At 39.5% G+C, this 24,225-nt stretch overlaps 1 long non-coding RNA gene across 1 annotated transcript; it reads right to left on the bottom strand.

The window, feature by feature from the left end:
- Positions 1-5,381: 5,381 nt before the first annotated feature.
- Positions 5,382-24,014, bottom strand: LOC139387028 (uncharacterized). The gene is made up of 3 exons (XR_011629115.1): positions 23,935-24,014; positions 21,658-21,750; positions 5,382-6,569 (listed from the first exon to the last, which is right to left on the bottom strand). It is a non-coding gene; the product is annotated as an uncharacterized lncRNA (long non-coding RNA).
- Positions 24,015-24,225: the final 211 nt, after the last annotated feature.

The raw sequence follows: 24,225 nt of genomic DNA, 5'->3' as shown, positions 1-24,225 counted from the left end.
TCCAAAACAAAGGTCATGTGGTTTGGTAAGAAGAATGCCCCTCTTCCCACAGGTGTTATTGCTACCTCTGAAGGTTTAGAGCTTGAGGTACAGTGCATTGCGAAAGTATTCGGCCCCCTTGAACTTTGCGACCTTTTGCCACATTTCAGGCTTCAAACATAAAGATATAAAACTGTATTTTTTTTGTGAAGAATCAACAACAAGTGGGACACAATCATGAAGTGGAACGACATTTATTGGATATTTCAAACTTTTTTAACAAATCAAAAACTGAAAAATTGGGCGTGCAAAATTATTCAGATTTTGCCCCTTTGCAGACTCCATCACAGAATGGTCCTGTATTTGGCTCCATCCATCTTCCCATCAATTTGAACCATCTTCCCTGTCCCTGCTGAAGAAAAGCAGGCCCAAACCATGATGCTGCCACCACCATGTTTTCAGGGTGATGAGCTGTGTTGCTTTTACGCCAAACATAACGTGCAGCATTCCATTGATTACACACAGGTGGATTGTATTTATCATCATTAGTCATTTAGGTCAACATTGGATCATTCAGAGATCCTCACTGAACAGTTGCATTTATGGAGAGAGTTTGCTGCACTGAAAGTAAAGGGGCAGAATAATTTTGCACGCCCAATTTTTCAGTTTTTGATTTGTTAAAAAAGTTTGAAATATCCAATAAATGTCGTTCCACTTCATGATTGTGTCCCACTTGTTGTTGATTCTTCACAAAAAAATACAGTTTTATATCTCTATGTTTGAAGCCTGAAATGTGGCAAAAGGTCGCAAAGTTCAAGGGGGCCGAATACTTTCGCAATGCACTGTAGTCACCTCATACAAGTACTTGGGAGTATGGCTAGACGGTGAGGCTAGGAGGCTGAAACCATGATTTGGTCAAACAGTAAAGAGCACTATCATTATGATTCCTGTTATGAAAGTGTCTGCCAGCCTGCCCCTGTACCTGTTTCGCCTGGGCCTTCTGCTGTGTTTAGAGAGCCACTCTGCTTTCCCAGGGCAACAAAAATGATCTGGGAGAAAAGTGTTCTGATTGTATAACATTTTAAAATCCAATTGCTGGGAATCCTGTTGTCGCAGATGGAGAGAGGATGTTCTCAGCTTTCTGTAGGTATACTTTTTATACCTACAGAAAGATATTTGATATGGCTTTAAGATATGGAGCGTGTAAAAAGCGCATTGGCCATTGCAAGTGCATTGGTCTCATTGGATGGTAGGCTACAGTACAACTGCAATGTTTTTTTGCCCATTAAATGGCCAAAGCTTTTGAACCTTGTTCTGAACACCTCCAAACCAAAGGTCATGTGGTTTGGTAAGAATGCCCCTCTCCCCACAGTTGTGACTACTACCTCTGAGGGTTTAGAGCTTGAGGTAGTCACCTCATACAAGTACTTGGGAGTATGGCTAGATGGTGCACTGTGCATCTCTAAGGACATATCCAAGCTGCATGCTAAGGTTACATCTAGACTTGGTTTCCTCTATCATAATCGCTCCTCTCTCACCCAAGCTGCCAAACTAACCCTGATTCAGATGACCATCCTGCCCATGCTAGATTATGGAGAAGTAATTTATAGATCGGCAGGTAAGAGTGCTCTTAAGCGGCTAGATGTGCTTTAATATTCGGGCCATAAGATTTGCCACCAATTCTCCTTATATGACACATCACTGCACTCTATATTCCTCTGTAACCTGGTCATCTCTGTATACCTGACACAAGACCCACTGGTTGATGCTTATTTACAAAACCCTCTTAGGGTGGAATGAGGCCTAAGGCCTATCTGAGATACCCCTTATCCTCCACATACAACATCCGTTCTGCCAGTCACATTCTGTTAAAGGTCCCCAAAGCACACACATCCCCAGGTCCCTCTTTTCAGTTTGCTGTAGCTAGTGACTGGAACAAGCTGCAACAAACATTCAAACTGGACTGTTTTACCTCAATCTCTTCAAAGACTCAATCATGGACACTCTTACTGACAGTTGTGGCTGCTTTGTATGATGTACTGTTGTCTCTACCTTTTTGCCCATTGTTGTTGTCTGTGCGCAATGCTTGTGCTGCTATCATGTTGTGTTGCTGCCGTGTTCTTGTGTTGCTACCATTCTGTGTCGTCTTAAGAGTCTCTCTTTATGTGGTGTTGTGGTGTCTCATCCTGATGTGTTTTTTGTCCTACTTTTTTTTTTAATCCCAGTCCCTGTCCCCTCATGGGGCCTTTTGCATCTTGGTAATTTGTCATTGTAAATAAGAATTGGTTCTTTACTTACTTGCCTAGCTAAATAAAGATTAAATAAAAAATGTACTGTTTGATTTATAGATAGCTACTATGAGTGGGTCTTTTCTTAGGAGTTAGTGATCTAGCTAATGTGTTTTGAGTTTCCACTTACTCAGGTGGTAAAATAGCCCCAAATAAATGTGCCTATGATATTAGAGCACATAAAGATGCAGGCAAATTTATACTATTGAACCCCCCAAAAAATATGAAATTCTGGTGCCCTATTTTAACAGTAAAATATAACAACAATGGAATAATTGTCTACCCAATATGCATGACAATCACTGGATTTGGTTGCACATTAAAATATTTATATCGCAACATCACAAGATGATAACTTCAATACCATCTCAGTAGTCTATTACACTTTTTAATAAAGCACTGTGAATGACTTTATAAGATGATAGACATAGTAATTTGTTCTATTACGTGATGCCACAAAAACAATTGGTGCCACCAATTGAAAAAGGGGGAAAATATTAGTCTGCTACAAGGGGAAGGTCCTCCGTATGGAAAAGTTTGAATATTGTAGTGGACAAAGAAGAATGTTGGCCTGGCCCAAGCAGGCTATTGTGCAACTAGGTATTCAGGAAGGATGCCATTTTGGAACTTTTTTTGTATTTATAATAATTTGTTTTATCACTATTATTATTATTGCATATCATTGTCTTTATTGTGGCCTATTTATTAATCCAAACCAGTTCTTTAAATATTCCAAATGTATTTTGTTTCGTTCTGAGACGTTTTCGTTGGAAAAATGTGTGTGCTCCATATTTATTTTAAGATGGGTTAAGTAGGCCTGCTGTAAAATTAATATCATTAGCATATTGCTGTCATTTGTTGTGTCCGGTAGGTACTAGCCTTTCTTGCTTATTGCTGCAAATTAGCCTATTACATTTTTTTGAGACGGTTTAAACCAGTTTGCAAGTGTTTTGTTTCATTCTGTTGAGCCATTTTCTTTGGCCAAATTAAGTTCCAACTATAATGCTGTGTTTGCCGCAATATAATATCCTTCTCGTATTTTCCCTATAAACAATGGCTTGACTTACTTTTGATATTACCCTAATAAAGTTTACAAACTTTTGTGAAGGTTTGGTGTGGTATTTCTATTAGCCTACTGCAGGTCTATGGTATGAAGGCAGTGCGCACAGGCGCTCCAAATGACTCCGACACTTGAACTTGAGGTGTTGAAGAATGGTTTAGGCCTATAACCTAACAATATAATGCTTAACTTTAATAAAAACATATTCTAATAGAAAATGTACAAATGAACATTCTTCTACTCCTTTATATGGCATGTATAAAGAAATTAATGTCGGGGTCGTAGCATGCCACCAGCATATATCTCCCCTCTCTCTAGGCCTTAGCTTCTCTCTCTTCTCTCTCTAGGCCTTAGCTTCTCTTCCCTCATATGCAGTGGACGCCTATGCATGCAATGGCTTGATGTATTTAGAGCTAAACCTGAGGTGGACAATAAAGGCTATACAGTTTTGCATATGCTACAGATAGAAGCACAAGGAATAGTGTTTTTGTTATTTGTTTCGGCTGTTTTTAAAGGCATGTAAATGTGGCTCTTCTGAAAAGGTAAGAAACAGTCCCGCTGGTTGTTTCTTAATCAATATTTTGCTTTCGTTTGTAGGGCGTGTCCATGGTGCAGATAGAGCACAGCTGAGATTTCGCAACCAAACCTGTCACTTCTTGGTCAAAAGTATTTGAACTGTTATGTTTATTGTGGTATAGTGCGATATAAGCAGAATATAATCATTCCAATGCGAGAAACCAAATGACGCCCCTAGGTATAGCTACATATCGGTATGTTTCATCATAGAAATGGATACAATCTGGTATGGTTTTCTTGGTAGCCTATTTGTTTTCGTGGTTGTAAATGGAACAGTATGTATTGGAAACGTGTTCGAATTTGAGCCACAGAAGGTTGTTGTGCCATATCACAACGTGTTTGAAGTGGGCCTATAGACCTATTTATTTGGCAAGACAGCTGTGCATGGCTCCATCTCAATGTAGTAGGCTGTGTTTTGGTTATTTGGATCCCCGTTCACCTTTTTGTTTGCTGTGTTTGTTCACCGTTAATGTCACTAGCTTAAATATAGATTGTCGTGCCTTTTATCGATCTGATATTTTGTTGAGTAGGCCTACTATTTGGTTCCACTGTTGTTCTGTTTGCTTTCATTCGCATTCGCAGTTGTTGGTATTTTAAACCAAACTGCTACTCAGTATACTAGGCTAGGTTGCATGAATGACTAGGCTAGATTTAGTTCCATTATTTTGGTTGCATTCACATAGGCTGTTAAGTAATTGGTGAATTACCCCATCTATCTTTTGGCCAATATTCATTACCAAAACTGCCTCGCTTTACTGTGTAGGGTGTTGTCCGTTGTGCTGATAAAGATTGTTGTGAAATCTGTAGTTTACCTGTAACTTCAAAAGTACTCTATGGTGTCGCTGACTTCAACTGCCCCCCTTAGTGACTTTATCCCGGCGCCGTGTCAGTCCCAACTGCCACTTATGAATATTCAACATTTTTAAACCCATTTGCGAGCATCTCGTGTCCAGCCGTATGACGCCCACAAGCCTCACAAGACCCTGAAAGTAAAACATTACTGGTCCGAAACATTTATGGAAGGGAAAAGGGCATTTCCACGTCAAAGGTATATGGGTCATTCCAAGGTTTAAAAAAAATTACAGGCTAGTGTCCTTAGAGGGTTTTAAATAGCTAGCATGTTAGCTAACCCTAACTCTAACCTTAATAACCCTTTAACAACTTTGGGTTAGGTAACATGCTGGTGTCGTGTCTTTACTATGGATTAAATGATATGACATGCTATTTTATAAAATCAATTCTCTGTAATTGATATGACCTGATTAAACTAATCATGTAAATGTAATTAACTAGGAAGTCGGGGCACCACGTACAAATGTTTATAGAGCTGTTGTCTTCCGAATAAACTCTTAAAGACCTGGTAATATTTTATATCAACAGTCAATTATTAATCACCTTATTCAGTCTCATCTGAACGTCGTACATTTCTTGGTTATCTTCACGAACCCTGGCTAACAAGTTGAATCAGCAATACAACATTTGGTTTAATTATTTATTTACTAAATAATCACACACAATTACATGTACACAGGATGGAACATACATTATTTACTAATTATGTCATTAAATAAAACGTCCCTAGCGGACAAAACCGATATGACGGCTGTTTACACAAAGAAAAGGGGTTGGGTTTAAATGAAAGTGCGGGAAGACTGAGGAAGAAAAGGATTGAGTCTCTATCGGAACTTATGAAGCAATGCCATCGTAAATACAGAATCTTATACATTCTAAAAAACCGCCCATTTGGAAAAGGAAAATGCAAGAAATATTTACTCTGAGCTGCTCTTCAATAGATTGGTTGTAGATGGAAGGCTGGGTTGCTCAGCAGAGATCTCCCTTGTCCTTTGAAGAATATTTCTGGGCGGATACGTTGTAGTACCCTGTCGTCTTGTGGTCGAACTGATATTTTGTAGTACCCTGTTGTCTGAAGAGATTGTCCGACCTTTCCTAGGCCACGCACGTTTACAGCTGCTGCTGATAACTCGACGTCTAGGATGTATCACTTCTTTAGTGAATAAGAGTTCAAAGTTCATACCAAGTTGCCATACTATAAGCTCATGCTCGATTCTGGCTGGTTTAGTCGAAATTCATCCTTCCAGCGTGGCGATTGTCACCTCCACATTGAAATTCTCCCTTCTAAACATATGGACATCAGTCCTCACGTCATCGGGAACACAATATTAATTTTGTTAGGTTGTAGTCGTGCAATTAGAGCTCACGCTGAGATTGGCTTAGTTCGCTGTGATTTGTGTTTACGGGTCTCTTATAGGAAAGGGGTTGGGTCATCATTTCCAACCAATGCCTATTCACGTGGGTGTGGCCACTGATTGAGCATATTTTACTTATGAAAACAATTCTCTAATTTTAAAAACAAAAATTACATTTAATCTTTTGACAAATAGTTTCATATTTAAACATTTAAATTGCACAACAATTCCATGTGAATCTGATGTGTAGACTTAAACTGTATTTTGGAAAGTCTACACATTCTATGTCATCCTATCATCAGTAATAATTTCTCAGATGACAACTGATCTGACATCATATTCTTTAAGTACCAACGGATACTTTCAACTGGTTGGATTCCAGAAATATTGTTCCATTCCCAACCTTTTGATGTTGCCATACTTTCTCTGTGGTAGCAAAAGGCTTTCCAATAGTCCATTCTGTAGAGTAGAGATAGAAAAGGGGGAAAGGTATTTATGGGGGTCATAAACCTCACCAACAGGGCAACGTCATGACACCATCTAAGTCTAAGGGTTAAGGTTAGAGTTAGGGTTAGCTAACATGCTAGCTAAAGTTAACCCAACCTTAAACTCTAACTCCTAGCCTAGCTAACATTAGCCTCCTAGCTTAGCCAAAACAAATTTGAATTTGTGTAATGTACACAAATGCTTTATGAAAGAAAAAGTGTTATACACCCAAAATGAGTTATGAAGAAAATAGTGTAATACACACGGAAATTTAGACTTTTTCGTGTGCCTGTCAAGAATTTTGAATAAGTAATTTGTGTCTATTTCACAATAAGCTGTGATAGTGTTGGATTTTGAGCACTGATAAACAGCGAGTAGCTTGTGTGTTATTTAGGATAGTTTCGCACCTTGCTCAATAGTCTGCAATGCACTGCCAGTTTTCAAGCACATTTGAGAAATACTGCATCAAACACCTTAGCTAGATGTAAAATTGCATCAAACACCATGACTATAAAAACATCCAAAGGAATTACAGATTTATTTATTTAGTTTAGATTCATTCTGACTATTTTGAGGAAGTGGTAGGCTAGTGGCTATGTTTTTGCTACGATGTCTCAAGAGCAACCAACAACAGTAACTGCCAGGGTATGATAACATACCCACATCGAACCACACACCCAAGACTGAAATCTCATTTTTCTTTATGAGGAACAGAAAAACACATGGGGAATCAATGATTTCAGTCATTCTTTAAACTCTCACAGGCTCGTGTTTGTTTCTGTCTCAATTCTCTTCCGCTTTAATTGCTAACCTCTGTTTGCTTGTTTGGCTCACTTTGAGAAGATGGTGATTCTACTGATTGACAAGACGACAAGGGAAATATAGTGTTCTTGTTCAAATTTTCCATCACCTTTACCCCAACGTGGTCTCAGGGCAATTTGTATTTTTCTGTACATAAATCTGTGACAATCCATTTAGTATAATATACAGTACCAGTCAAAAGTTTGGACACCTACTCATTGAAAGGTTTCTTTTCGTTTGACTATTTTCAACATTGTAGAATAATAGTGAATACATCAAAACTATGAAATGACACATATGGAAATATGTAGTAACCAAAAAAGTGTTAAACATAACAAAATATATTTTAGATTCTTCAAAGTAGCCACCCTGATGCATTGATGACAGCTTTGCACAGAAATACGTAAAGTATGCTCCGTATGGCTCTGAGGCCAGGTTGTTTAGCCACAACATGTTTCAGGGTGCATTAGCATTGGCTGGTTTCAAGAGGGAGTAATGATAATATCCAATATGTTCTACATGTTTCCCAAAGTGTTTGGATTTCATCTTAAGCCCATCATGTCAGAATGATATACCTTCACCAACCTGGGAACATAGTGTACATGATGAGCTGTATGTTACAGCAATGTATTTGACAACTTTGTCAGGAGATTATAGGCCACATGAAGGGGGTGCAAGTTGTGCAATGGGCCTATTGATAAGTTCCTAGACTTCCAAACATAATCTTTGAAGAAACATATCAGTGAGAACAATTGACAAAATGTAATATTGTGAAACTACTAGGCCTCCTTATCCAAACAAATTGATTCACACAAGCTTCCACACTGAATTGTCTCAGGTTACCGAGGAAAGACTCTCAGATGGAAACCTACGTTGACATGAACACTAACCGGTATTTGTGTGCTCAAACATGGTTTGTTTATGTAAACTGATACTTGGTCACAGAGCTCGATAAACGGCACAAGGCCATGTATTCCGTCCATGACTCTAGCATGCTCTGTCCAACAGCTGTCACATGGCAGACGTATGCTTGTAAACCAAGGCCCAACTGATTTAGCTGGGGGTGAAATCAGACGACAGAGGTAGCTTTATGATGAATGGGGGAAAACAAGGGGTTATTTGTGGGGCAAAATACAGATTCAGGATGATCAGGGCCTCATTTACTAAAGGCTCTTACTCGCAAATTTGATTGTAAATTGTGCTTAGCCTATGTCACAATCAACCGTAATGCTTTAGAAACCCTGAACTTTGTGAGTTGGTTTGATTTTGTATGTACATTTGTGATCTGACTGTAACCATCTGGTTTGTAACTTGTTTAACTTTATTCATGCGTTTAGAGACCTTAATAAAACTTATTTCCTCACTTTTTAAGAAAATTATATTTTGCCTACATGTTGTATATCATAAAGCACTTAGTCAGTTCTTGGTGCTACTGTAAATGAAGTGTAAACAAAAAAAACAGCATTAAAAAGATCTTGGTTGTCACTAGTTACCACAAAGTCCAAATTATAGAGCGCAATCAGCATGGCTGTTTCTCCATGCAATACCACGTTCGTGGGAATGATCGAAATCAAAAACCCAACCCCGTGTAAATCGTGATGACCTTAGTTCACAAATCTCACAAAGCACTGTTTTGGAATATACTGACTTTATGACAAATGTCCTACTTAGACTTCTTAGTCAATTTTGACACTGGAATAAATGTTTTTGACTCATATCGATGCCACGTAGGCCGTTTTGAACCAGATATGTTGTTTCTTGCATTCAGTTCCCCTTTAAAGCATGAAGTCTAAACTACAGCATGAAATGACTTAATACCGTGGGAAACATTTAATTAACTGTTGGTTTTAATACATGGTTGATGGTCCAACATATGGGCCTGGTCTAATTAGCTCTGATTATAGGTATTTGTGTGAGTAGAGAGAAATCCTGTGAACAAGCTGCGTTGCATTTGAACTAGACATATTGGCAACCCACAGATATGTCGTCAGCATAAAGACGGGATGTTTCAGTTAGCTCCAGTTTGTAAAGTATGTGGCCCTTGGGGTGCTGCGGTTGTTTTACCTTGGCGAAGGCGTTCATTCTACAATGACATTACTGGTCATATCAAATATGGACAACTTCAAATACTGTTCAAATTAATTGCTATGAAACGCCATTTTAATCTGTAATTAGCAGTTTGAAACGACGACAAAGCGCACTCCCCGCCCCTTAAAGTAGTCAAAAGTGTTGTATTTGGTCCCATATTCCTAGCATGATTACATCGAGCTTGTGACTCGACAAACTTGTTGGATGCATGGGCAGTTTGCTTTGGTTGTGTTTCAAATTATTTTGGGCCCGATTAAAAATTATTCTTGAATAATGCATTGTGTCATTTTGGAGTCACTTTTATTGTTTATAAGAATAGAATATGTATGAAGGCTACCATGATTATGGATTATCCAGAATGAATTGTGAATAATGAGTGAGAACGTTAGAGGCACAAAGATCATATTGTCCCCGTCAGGAGCCCAGAATTTTCCCATATATGGGTGAGTTCTTGTCTCTGACCAGGGTGGGATCCTTTCGATACACCTATGCGGCTTGGGCACATGAATGGTCCTAGAGAGAAGGGGGAATACTGAAGCATGCATTGATGACAGTTCTACTGTCTCCATAAGAGGCTCAGGCTTTTGGAATAGACTGTAACATTGTAAGATTGCACCCCCCACCACACTTCTCTCGCTGTATAAATTGATGGGTAGGTTACATTATATTTACAGTGCCTTCGGAAAGTATTCAGACCCCTTGACTTTTTCCGCATTTTGTTATGTTACAGCCTTATTCTAAAATTGATAACTTTATTTTTTTTCCCCTCAGCAATCTACACAAAATACCCCATAATGACAAAGCGAGAAAAAAAAATACATTTTTGCAAATGTATTAAAAATAAATCAAATAAATATCTAGTTTACATAAGTATTCAGACCCTTTGCTATGAGACTTGAAATTGACCTCAGGTGCATCCTGTTTTCATGAAGCATCTTTGAGATGTTTCTACAACTTGATTGGAGTCTGGAGTCCACCTGTGGTAAATTTAAATTGATTGGACATGATTTGGAAAGGCACACACCTGTCTATATAAGGTCCCACAGTTGACAGTTCATGTCAAGGCAATAACCAAGCCATGAGGTTGAATGAATTGTCTATAGAGCTCCAAGACAGGATTGTGTCGAGGCACAGATCTGAGGAATTTCTACAGCATTAAAGGTCCCCAAGAACACAGTGGCCTCCATCATTCTAAAATGGAAGAAGTTTTGAACCACTAAGACTCTTCCTAGAGCTGGCCGTCTGGGCAAACTGAGTAATCGGCAGAGAAGGGCCTTGGTCAGGGAGGTGACCAAGAACCCGATGGTCACTCTGACAGAGCTCTAGAGTTCCTCTGTGGAGATGGGAGAACCATCCAGAAGGACAACCTCTCTGCAGAACTCTACCAATCAGGCCTTTATGGTAGAGTGGCCAGACGGAAGCCACTCTTCAGTAAAATGCACATGACAGCCCGCTTGGAGTTTGCCAAAAGGCACCTAAAGAAGCAAGATTCTCTAGTCTGATGAAACCAAGATTGAACGCTTTGGTCTGAATGCCAAGCGCCACGTCGGGAGGAATCCAGTCTTGTCTCATCACTGCAACTCCCGTATGGACTCGGGAGAGTCAAAGGTCGAGAGCCATGCGTCCTCTGAAACACAACACAACCAAGCCGCACTGCTTCTTGACACAATGCCCATCCAACCTGGAAGCCAGCCGCACCAATGTGTCGGAGGAAACACCATACACCTGGCAACCGTGTTAGCGTGCACTGTGCCTGGCCTGCCACAGGAGTTGCTAGTGCGCGATGAGACAAGGATATCCCTGCCGGCCAAACCCTCCCTAACCCAGACGACGCTGGACCAATTTTGCGCCGCCCGGTCGGAGCCAGCTGCAACAGAGCCTGGACTCAAACCCAGAATCTCTAGTTAACACTGCGATGCAGAGCCTTAGACCACTGCGCCATTCGGGAGGCCCATAATTGTAACTTTTTGCTGTGAATTTGTCCTCTCTTAACTGGAAACTACTTGTTAGTAACTCATTGTAAAAGTCACATTAACTTCCTGGCAAAATCATATCAGTAACCTACAGGACACACTTGCTAGTAACATACTGTGCCTTCACTGAAGCTCATGTTTACAACATACACATCACTTGCTGATAGTCACTGTTACAGTATGCTGCCAATCAGAAGATTGCAAGCATGGCTTATTCGAGCCTTTGCTTTCAGCTAGCTCTTTTTGGTCTCACATCAGTGGGAATGTCATCCCAGTTAATGTGCTCTGTTCATAAACATTAAGGTTGGTGCATGTGATACCAAAGAACCATTTTATGTTTCATTTATAGCTAATCACAATGTAATTGTAATACTCACCTTCCTACCAGACAATCAGGTAAGTGAGTGTGATGGATTAGCTACAGTAAGTTACTGTGAATTTTACAATAGCCCAGTTTTTGACAGTAGGTTATTGAAAATGTACTTCCTTTGAACAAGCTGCAATTAAGAGTCTGGAAAATGAACTGTAACCTCTTAAAAGTGCCACTCTTGATTGTTACAAGTTCGTACAAAGACAAAGGAACTGGCAATGTCAAAAAATATGCTCAACCTTAACAGAACAATCAAACAACTTAAACGGGTACAACATTTCCACTCATGGATAGCACAATACAAAATATTTTAGACCATACCCCAAAATATGCAAATGAGCCCCCGCCAGTACATTGCTGGCCCTACCTACATTTCAAAGTGCAGTAACAATTGCACCTAATGCTGCATTCGTAACCAAGTGGGGATTTACCACATACGACTGGGAAAAATCCACTTGAATGGTCCTCCAACTCGTAATTACTATTGGGAAACGTGTCTCTCATCCCTGAAATCCGACTTCTCACACATACTGACCTCTGACATAACCTACTAAGGTAATTACCACAATAACCACATTTCTTTATGTCAAAAAACAAATCTTTATAAAAAGCAATCTATTCTTGTTTTTTTGTATGATTTTATTTGCTATTTTATAAACAGCACAAAACACACAAATACAAACAACATCATATCAACATCAACTGCATCACACCTGCCCAGACCCACTAGCACATTTCTAGCACCCACATCACTTTCCATGTCATTGCCTAAAACTGCACCATTTAGTTTCTCTCTGTAGACTATGCACTTTCCATTTTTAATAATAAAGCACTTCACATTTCCATTGCATTAACGACGGAGGATTTGTTGATTTCCAGATTTGAAGTATAATTTTGTTTAAAGATGATTGACAGGAAAAGTATAGTCCAACCCATCATGTATCTCACTGCACCCTCATATGCCATGTCTTGAAATATGCAGACAGGCGGATTCTAATACGTCTGACAGACAACTTTCTAACTCCGCCCATAACGTTTGGACTTTATAACATTGCCAGAAGGCATTGATTATTGAGTCATTTTTTGTTTTAAACCTCAGACATGACTCTGCCGTTGTGTTGTAGAATTTGTGAATTTTGTCTCTTGTATTAATACATTCTATATATTAATTTATACTGCATTAAGCATACATGTTGGTTAACTGTAATATCATTAGTTATATTCCAACTTTCCCTCAGTATTGTGCCAATATCAGTAATTTTTAAGTCTTGGTTACAATAGTTAATCTTTTTCCTAGGACATTAGTTGGACAGGCTATCTGCAAGGTTTTGTATAGCTTACCTATATGAATATCATTTTCTGACTCCCTCAAGATTGCTCTGCTGTCCAAAAGATTTCAAATCTAAATTTTGTGATATAAAACTTTTATGTTCAACGCATTTGAAAATATCTACATTGGTCAATCCAAAATGGCTTTTTAAAGCTGTCATGGAAATAAATGTATTTCACTCATACCAAGTCATTTACGGTTTCTATGCCTTTAGTTTTTTAATGTGGACCAATTTATTGTGAATTCTGAAAACCTATTGGATTGTGTTTTTAGGGAATAATATACTGTAGGTTCTTGTAGAATACGTTTCATATTCTTCCATATTGTTATAGTGTCTTTTACTATGAAGTCATTCATGTTCTTAGCTTTATCCCTTGACATTATACACGTAAACGGATTCTGGGGATGAGCATGCGCATCTTCAATATGTACCCATTGTTCCTCTTTAATACATGTAACTATGTGCCGCAAGTAAAAGTCTTGGGTAGCGAGTTGATACAATTCCAAGTCGGGAAGGTTAAATCCAGCCTCAGACGTAGGAAGATGTAAAACTCTCCTTTTTATTCTTTGAATTTTATTTACCCATATAAAGTCTGTTATGGCAGAGTATACTTTTTTTTAAAGAATGTCTTCGGTGGGGTAATTGGTATTACCGAAAATAAATAGAAAACCTTTAGGAGCCAAGCCAATGAGGTTTATTTTACCTGTACGATTTATGGGAAGATTGTTCCATTTAATTAGATCTGCTTTCATATAGTTGAGCAATGGAATATAGTTATCTTAATATACGCAACCTTGATCGAAAGTATGTGGACACCTGCTCTTCAAACATCTCACTCCAAAATCATGAGGATTAATATGGAGTGGTCCCCCCTTTGCTGCTATAACATCCTCCACACTTATGGTAAGGCTTTCCACTAGATGTTGGAACATTGCTGCAGGGACCTGCTTCCATTCAGCCACGAGCATTAGTGAGGTTGGGCACTGATGTCTGGCTCGCAGTCATCATTCCAATTCATCCCAAAGGTGTTCAGGGCTCTGTGCAGGCCCGTCAAGTTCTTCCACACCGATCTCAAACTATTTCTGCAGTGGCGATTTAAGCATATTAATCTTGGTGAGGCAAAAAAAAAATCTAAGGTTTTAGATGCATTCCAGCAAACCCACGACACAACACAATACTAAACAATACATTAATTGCACTATAATGGTGACACAGTGCCCACAAACTGTTAGGGCCTACATCAAGCTGTCCCAACAGCAAAGCTTTATTTTCAGCACCAAGGAGTGAATCCTTACCACCGCTACAACTGGCTATCAGCGGAGCCTTGTCTGGCAGGTAAACAGTTCATTCAGCCTCATTTACTGCCTTTTTAACAAATGTGGTTTCTACTGACAATTGAGATGTACAAACTATGACATGGGATGAGAAGCGGATAAGTGGCAATCCGTAAATTCGATTGACATTAATGAGCGAGCTAAGACAGACGTAGTCAATATAACTATTTGCTCAGCACTTTTGAAATGTACAGCAACAGAATTCAGAACAAGGGCCATTCTTACAGTATTCTCCCTGTACACTAAGTCAGAACTGTAGGATAAATAAAGTGGGCATATAAGCAGACAATGAAAGCTCTTACAATATGGGAATTGGATGACTGTTCAAAATGTATATTCCCAGTCGGAGCTCGTTTTTTCCAGAGTTCCCAGGTGTCTTGAACTCACTGAAGCCTGAGATTCTCAGTTCCGAGTTTCCAGTTGTTTTGAATATGGCAGAAGTCATGCTGTATTGACAGCATGGCCAATGTATTGAACATTTTCTGGCCCATGGTGTTGCCTGTGCATGATTTTCCTTTTAAGCTTGGAAAAGAGACCTTTAAACACAGACTTGGACCACACACATTTTTCCACCAAATAGCAGGCGGGGGAAGCAAAATAGGGATTGCTTTGCAACGCTTGCAGTTAGCCACTGATTCCTTCCAAACCACTCATTGCTTATTTTGTCATTTTCAACTTGTTGTGTAATGTTTGTCCAATGAACACAGATACACGTTTATCTATAATTTCTCTTCATATGACAAGGATTGAAAAGAATTTGCCAGTAGATTGTCTACATGATTCATGATGATGACTGCTTGCCTAGCTTGCTAGCTACGGTAGATATAACGTGATTTGAAGTTATTTTATTTGTGGCCAATGACCTTGAACCTTCTTGGATGGGCATTTCTAATATATATTTATTGCAGCACCCAAGGGGGTTTGAACTTTCTAGCTCCCTGTTGATTTTGCGGTGACGTAGTGTACCCATGAGTGACAGAACACTGAGCCAATCACGGCACAACTAGAGAAGATTACAGCTTTATTAACTCAATGTTGTTGTTTTTTTTACATTGTTTGCAAACTGATTTGTGACACGTATTAATGCCAAAATAACATGTAAAACAGGCAACAATCATTATAAAAATATATATTTTAAAAAGCCACACCTGCCCTGAATGACGTGTCACCACTGCATTTCTGTATGGACCTCGCTTTGTGCATGGGGACATTGTCATGCTGAAAAAGAAAAGTTCCTTCCCCAAACTGTTGCCACAAAGTTGAATTACAGAATCACCTAGAATGTCATTGTATGCTATAGCGTTAAGATTTCCCTTCACTGTAACTAAGGGGCCTAGCCGGAACCATGAAAACAGCCCCAGACCCTTATTCCTCCTCCACCAACCATTACAGTTGGCACTATGCATTGGGGCAGGTAGCGTTCTCCTGGCATCCGCCAAATCCAGATATATTGGTCGGACTGCCAGATGGTGAAGCATGATTCATCACTCCAGAGAACATTTCCACTGCTCCAGTCCAATGGCGGCAAGCTTTACACCACTCCAGCAAACGCTTGGCATTGCGCATGATGATCTTAGGCTTGTATGCGCCTGCTTGGCCATGGAAACCCATTTCATGAAGCTCCGGACAAACATTTATTGTGCTAATGCTGCTTCCAGAGGCAGTTTGGAACTCAGTAGTGAGTGTTGCAACTGAGGACAGATGATTTTTACGCGCTACACGCTCCAGCACTCGGCGGTCCCTTTCTGTGAGCTTGTGTGGCCTACCACTTCGCGGCTGAGCCGTTGTTGCTCCTAGACATTTCCACTTCACAATAACAGCACTTACAGTTGACCGGGGCAGCTCTAGCAGGGCAGATTTTTTGTACTGTTTACCCCTTTTTCTCCCCAATTTCGTGATATCCTATTGGTAGTTAGTCTTGTCCCATCGCTGACACTCCCGCATGGACTAGGGAGAGGTGAAGGTTGAGAGCCATGCATCCTCCGAAACATGACCCTGCCAAGCTGCACTGCTTCTTCACACACTCCTAGCTTAACCCGGAAGCCAGCCGCACCAATGTGTCGGAGGAAACACCATACAACTGGCGACCGAAGTTAGTGTGTGCAGCCTGGGATCAAACCTGGGTCCGTAGTGATGCCTCTAGCACTGTGCTGCAGGGCCTTAGACCGCAGCGCCATTTGGGAGGCAGCAGGACAGAAATTTGACCAACTGACTTGTTGGAAAGGTGGCATCCTATGACAGTGCCACATTGAAAGTCACTGAAATAACAAACCGAAACAGTTCCGTGTGGAGCACACAGACACAGAAAATAAACACCCACGAAGCACAAGTGGGAAAAGGCTACCTAAGTATGATTCTCAATCAGAGACAACTAACGACACCTGCCTCTGATTGAGAACCATACCAGGCCAAACGCAAAACACAACATAGAAAACAGAACATAGACAAACCCAACTGACTCACACCCTGACCATACTAAAACAAAGACATAACAAAGGAACTAAGCTCAGAACGTGACAGACCCCATCCCAATCCCCCGGCTAAAGCCCCTCTCCATTCTCACCATGTCACAAAAACATTTCATAAAATGACATTGTAGTTTAATTAAGTCCTTCCTTTCCTCTCTCCCAAACCAAATCCATCCTTCTCTTACCACCCCTTCCCAGTTCTCCCCCATCCTCTGCGTTCCCTACCATACCCACAGCACTGCTGGGAATCGGAGTTGGGACTTGATTGTTTTTTCCTCCAGTAACTGTCTAATAGGAATGAATTGTTTACATTTTTAACTCAGCTTAGCAGACAGATCCTAGATGAATCAAATTGACTGGACATGGATTTTAATCTCCTTTCCTTCCTGTGCCTTCAGAATATTGACTTTGGTCTGATAGTTCCACATTTAAAAGATTACCATGCAAGGATATTTAGCTTTCTTCTGTTTCACACTGATCTGATGGCATCGCTCCAGGTCCTTCGGTGATACATCCATGCCAAGCTCCTCCGATAGCAGCTTGATCACGTAACTGGAAAGGTCTCCTTCTGCCTCATCGTCCGGTAGGTAGAATATTCTATTTTTTGTTGTTGTCTCATTCTGTTTTCTTTCTGGTCCAATTCATCATCTAAAGTTTGCATGTTGTTGTCCTCTTCGTCCACATGCCGGCCCTGTATATGCATATCTGACATGATAGACTCTACTTTCCTTTCGAACAAATCAAAATGTTTAGGTTGTAACAGTTTGTTTGTTTTGGTGAACATTAAGAGCATTTTAGCTATGTTTTCCTGAATATCTTTTAGCTGTTTGTTCCTTTCATTTGCATCTCCAAGTAGTTTTTTTGTCTTTTCCTCTAAGGGAAGCCATGGTTTGTTGGGTTCGAGGCGCATCGTCGCTTTTCCCACAGATTGGTTCACTCTTGAATTGAATGTTAATTTCACTACCATAAGCTGCCTCCAATGTCGTTATAGAGAATTTGGCAGTACATCCAACCGGCCTCACAACCACAGACCACGTGTATGGCGTCATGTGGGTGAGCGGTTTTCTGATGTGAACAGAGTGCCGCATGGTAGCGGTGGGATTATGCTATGGGCAGGCATAAACTGTGGACAAGTCCCACCCATATTCTGAAATTCCATTTATGTCCCAGTCAATTCAGAAAGTAAACAAAGGAGCAATTCCTACTTTTCTGGTATTGAAAATAATTGAATTAGAATTAGAATATTTGTGTACTTCCTGAATCAAGTTTGTTGTTGTATATTTAGTAACAAAATATAGTTCAGCTGTAAAAATACATTAAAAGTTGTTTCCACTAAGATTACAGGAATTATTATTGTTATTTTTATTTTTTACCATTTTGTGCCGTAAGAGCATCTAAAGTATCCTATAAGTTTAAATGCAATTGCAAGGGAGGCATGCCAAGTTCATTTGCAGGATGGGCCAAAAAGTACCCAAGTGCATTATTCTAAAATTGATTAAATATTTTTTTCCCCTCATCAATCTACACACAATACCACATAATGACAAAGAGAAAACAGGTTTTTAGACATTTTTGCAAATGTATTCCAAATGAAAACAGAAATACCTTATTTACATACGTTTTCGGACCCTTTGCTATGAGACTCGAAATTGAGCTCAGGTGCATCCTGTTTCCATTGATCATCCTTGGTGGTTCTACAACTTGATTGGAGTCCACCTGGGGTGAATGTAATTGATCGGACATGATTTGTTAAAGGCACACACCTGTCTATAAAAGGTCCCACATTCGAAGGAATTTTCTGTAGAGCGCCAAGACAGGATTGTGTCGAGGCACAGCTCTGGGGAAGGGTACCAAAACATTTCTGCAGCATTGAAAGAACACAGTGGTCTCCTCCATTCTTTAATGGAAGTAGTTTGGAACCAGAGCATTCAGGATCTCAGTCTGGGGGCGAAGGGTCACCTTCCAACAGGGCAACAACACTAAGCACACATCCAAGACAACGCAGGAGTGGCTTCAGGACAATGTCCTTGAGTGACCCAGCCAGAGCCTGGGCTTGAACCCGATCGAATGTCTCTGGAGAGGCAGTGACGCTCCCCATCCAACCTGACAGCGCTTGAGAGGATCTGCAGAGAAGGGGAGAAACTCCCTAAATACAGGTGTGCCAAGCTTGTAGCGTCATACCCGAGAAGAGTCTGTAATCGCTGCCAAAGGTGCTTCAACAAAGTGCTGAATAAAGTGTCTGAAAACTTGTGTTTTTCATTTTTTTAATAAATTTGCTAAAATTTCAAAACCTGTTTTCTCTTTGTCATTACGGGGTATTGTGTGTAGATTGATTAAAATTATTTTTTCCCCTCATCAATCTTAGAATAAGGCTGTAACGTAACAAAATGTGGAAAAAGTCAAATACTTTCCAGAAAGCACTGTCGCAATACACGAATACAGTATTATATTACTGTACAAATTTACTGTATGACTGTAAAATCTACCACAAAATGAATAGCAATGGCTGATGGTGTCATTTCAGGTTTTCACAAGTTGAATCACATGATTTCATTTATGGGAAATCATATGATATCACACATGAAGTTTCACATATGAAATCATGTAAAAACGTATTTTTGGAGCACACTTCGGAAGTGTGCCAAAAACACATGATTTCACTTGTGCAAAATGTGGAAATGTCACGTGAAATCATGTGGTTTTTCCACCAGGGAAGACCTGATAATTGGTCTTTGTTTAAGTAAGTATTTACCACAAGCTGTGTGTGTGTGGGGGCTTGTTCTTTCCCGTGTTCAATTTACACCAAAGGGTACATCGAGTCTCGGAACGATGCCGCTAAAATGATTACACCGCATGATATTTCAACTACTGAAGATAACAGCGAGTACGACAGACCTACAGATTAGGCATCACATCCTAAAATAGACCTCTTAGTTGCCATGGTCACCTAAACCTCTTTACCTTTTGTTAAGTCTGTAGGTTTGAGAACAGCTGGAGATGTTCCAGCTTCAAATGCCTTAATTAAGATATTACAGGGTAGCGTTTTATTTTAGTCTAATTTCAGCAGTTTGTCTGTTATTTACTAAGCAATAATTTAGTAACAATGAGTACTTGCCGTTAGTTGCTTTTAAACACAGTTAACTACAGGTATGAAATGGTAAGTCATATTGTTTATTCTTTACATCATTGTGTAAATAAATACCCTTTCACAAGGTTATACCATTACCTTCACCTCCTCAGTCTTACCACATCATTGGGTTTAGATTAGCCTACTCAAGAATCACAATATAGATTAGAATGCAAATAAAATTGACAACCCAGAGAGTGCTTTTCCAAATGTTTCATAACTCACCGCTAGAATTGTATCACTGCACGCAGCACGCAGCTTCTTTCCAAAGGCTTTGAATGGAAACATATATTAAATCTGTTTTAAAGAATGCGGAAACATGTTTGGAGTCCCATTGGACTCTGTTTAAAAAGAAAAAAAGATTTTACCAAAAATGAAACCTCTGCGATACTAGAGTGAGGTCAATAGATGAAACATATTTTGATGTGCCCTTGAGCAAGACTTTAACCCTCATTGCTCCTCTAATTTGCTCTGGATAAGAGTGTCTGCTAAGTGACTAAAATGTTAGTGGCTTTAACTAGACAGCATAAATCTATGATAAAACACAATTGTATTGTATCTTTATTTGGGGTTGGCCTGGTTATTAAAAAAAAGATTTAGTACAAATATGTAAATGTTTTCCTATTGGGCTATCTGCTTATCTGAATCGATTGATTCTAGTATTTTACTTTGCAATAATTTACAATTGGCATGATTGTATTCTTGTTTCTATTATTCTGTCATAATGCGTAATAATGCATGTTGTCCAACATGTATAACATGTAGCAAAACATGGCTTCATAATAAATAATGGTAGCCTTAGTATGTATCCCACACACCCCATAGACAATCAATAGACGTTCTATTGAAATGGCTTCATGTCCGTTGTTCCATTTTCAACATTTTAAGTACAGGGAAGTAAGCACAGGGAAGGTTTCTTGTCACAGTTCTTGAAATTGACAACACACAGAACATTATAATTTATGTCATTGTAATTAGTAGACTTTATGGAACACCCATTTGACAGTTTTCGGTGTTTAAATGAAAAAAATATAGAAAATTAGGATGAAAGTATGTTCAAGAATCAGGACATTTGGTAGATTTTTGGGCACTTCACCGGTTTTCTACAAAATATCTAAAGGATACATAGATATGGCATACTTGGGCCATTTTATTGTGTTCTCCAGACCCCCTCAAACATTTTAAGCCATCATTGACCTGTGTACCAACTATTTATGGAGATACGACCATATGAATCGTGTCCAATATGGAGCTGGTTGGTGGTCATTTTGGAAAACGATGTGTAATCAGCAGTGTCGTGCTGCCAGAGCTTAATGAAGGATTCATTAGTATTCTGCATGACAGCCTGAATATAATAGCATACTTTAAAGTTACTGTAAGACCAAAAAACACCATGTCATTTCTAATAAGTATTTAAGGATGATTGTGCTGAATGGTCATGTTTTCTTCTCATGACGCAGCCAAAACTAAACAGTGTGTGCCATAGGCTGAATGTGCTCTGGTGGAAACAATACAGGCAGGCTAGTCTGTAGCGTGTTCACATCATCTGCTCAAAGTGCATTTACTCACATCCCTCAAGAAGATCTGAATGCATATTCGGATGAGACTGAGTGAGATCAAATGTTTATGGTTGGGCATTCAGATGCCGCTTGGTCGTTTCGCCTGTAAAAACGAGAATAATTATCATTCACGACTGACAGTGATGATGGCCTATTTTGAAGTTAGTTAGGCCTTTTATATGGTGGAAACGTTGGCTGAGAAATTATGACCTCATATTCTTTTGGCCGCTCCGTCCCCTTTTATAAAAAAAAATAACACTGCACCACTGACTATAATAAGTTACATCTAGGATGGCACTAAAGCTAGACATCTTTGTTTAGACGTTTATTTACTTTTTGTAAAGGCTGAAAGGTCTCATCAACAAAGCATTTCTAATGGACATAATATTTGGTTCTAATCCACTGGACTAAATCTTGTGACTTGAAACACCCTGGCCAACAATAAATGTGTGATCACGTCAACTACTGTGTATGTAGTGATTACTAATGATTGAACCAGTGATCCTGCATCTGATAGACTGAGTATTGAGTGAGATGAATGGATGTGAAACGGCTAGCTAGTTAGCGGTGGTGCGCACTAATCAGCGTTTCAATCGGTGACGTCACTTGCTCTGAGACCTTGAAGTAGTGGTTCCCCTTGCTCTGCAAGGGCCATGGCTTTTGTGGAGCGATGGGTAACGATGCTTCGTGGGTGACTGTTGTTGATGTGTGAAGAGGGTCCCTGGTTTGCGCCCGGGTATGGGCGAGGGGACGGTCTAAAGTTATACTGTTAGATATTCAGTTGGCCTATATTGACTATCATTGAGAGCTGTAGAACAGAACCCAATGCAATTAGCCAAGTATGAGACTGTTTTTGTTGATGTTGCCAAATGTTTTGGACCCTATCTGAAACTCTCACTCACTCACACACTCACTCACACACACAATGTTACTTGATTTCAAGTATACATCGTAGCCTACTAAACAGGGAATTCCGGAAAACCCCATGGGAGAGTTAACTAGGCAAAATAGGCCAATGTTGTATATCTCCTTTAAGTGCTCTGAAACTTGTATTATCTGGGTAAGACCAAACGTGAACTTCAGAAGGATTTGTGAGCATGAGAGCTCCATTCGCAAACATAATGAAAAATCACCTGTTGCCAGGCATTTCAAAAGCCAGAATTATGAACTAAGTGCCTTATGGTCATTGAATGGTGAAGGTGAGACATAGGGGAGGAGATGGGGATAAATGACTTCTCCAAAAGAGAGATGTATTGGATAGGCTGCTCAGTGAGGAATGTTTATGTCCTCATTTTTTTGTAGGCTATAAATACCCTGCTGACATTTAGGCTTTATTGTGTGTTTGCGTATAGATTTTGTATTTACTTGATTTTCTTGACCGTACATTTTTTACATTTACTTACTTTACACGCATTGGAGTGAAACATTTTGGGGTCCTGATGGGGTATGACAGTTGAACTAACCCCATTAGGCATTTATAAGTTATATTCTTCAAGAATCAATGGGTTCATATCATCAATTTCAAGTCCAAAAATGGATGTATCAACTTCAGATTGCCCCTTTAAGTTACATAGATGGAATAGCCTAAACACAGGCAAAAGTTCACACCTAATTTTGTGTCTCAAGCAGCCTACTCGTCGGGCAGTATGCTATCCCTAAAGGAATGATCTCATCTTCGTGTCCCAATCTCTTTATTGACTGCGCGTGCTAGGGGATATTGTAAACGAGTCATGTAACAGTAGGTTAAATAAAATAGGGTTCAAGTGTAAATCCATTCCAACATGTGTATTACAATGTAATAAATAGATAAACAATACAGAGCGGTTCCGCATGACGCCTAGCCTATAGCCATATAACGTTAGCGCATAACCATTTCTGCCTTTGTAGCACTTGCGCAAAAGTTTTATTCACGCCTATGTAGGTGGAGATTTCTGTACATGTTTTTGCCTATACTTACTATTAAATTACTACTAATACAGAGTCCAACCACCTTAGACTACAACGTTGGGCATTGTGGTGCTATAGGCTACCATTTCCTGAAACTAGCGTGCGTTTCCGTCAAAAAGATTATAACTGTTATGTCCCCTACAATACAAAAATTAATGCAATTGCTCCTACTTCCACACAACAGTGAACGAAAAAGGTTTTACAATCCAAAGTGGATAGCTGAAACTGAAGACGTCTCCAAAAAGTAGTCTGAACATGTTCGGCAACAAATAGTAGTGATGGTAGGGTTGCACATAAAATAAAATAAAACAAAGCATCTAATGACAGGCAACCCACCTACCTATCGCCTGATTTATAGATCAAATCTCTTTACGCAAAACCTTGCTCGTGTCCATCCTCGTGAACGAGCTCGTTTTCTTCGAGGTCTATATAGAATGGTCAGGTGACCTTGTATGTGGACAGTTACACTAAAGAGGTATAATAGAGCAAAAATGAAATAGTTGTCATAGTTAAAAATCCATGTCACCGTTTATTTTTGAAACTTAATCAATAGTATATCGTCTCTAATTTACGGCCTAAATAGAATATCCAAATATATGTCGTGTAATGACGATAAAAAAGACACACACAA

The sequence above is a fragment of the Oncorhynchus clarkii genome, chromosome 28 (genome assembly GCF_045791955.1).
Source record: "Oncorhynchus clarkii lewisi isolate Uvic-CL-2024 chromosome 28, UVic_Ocla_1.0, whole genome shotgun sequence".
NCBI classification, from domain to species: Eukaryota; Metazoa; Chordata; class Actinopteri; order Salmoniformes; family Salmonidae; genus Oncorhynchus; species Oncorhynchus clarkii.
Note: the sequence above shows the minus strand (reverse complement) of the source record. Positions and strands in the feature narration are given on the sequence as shown.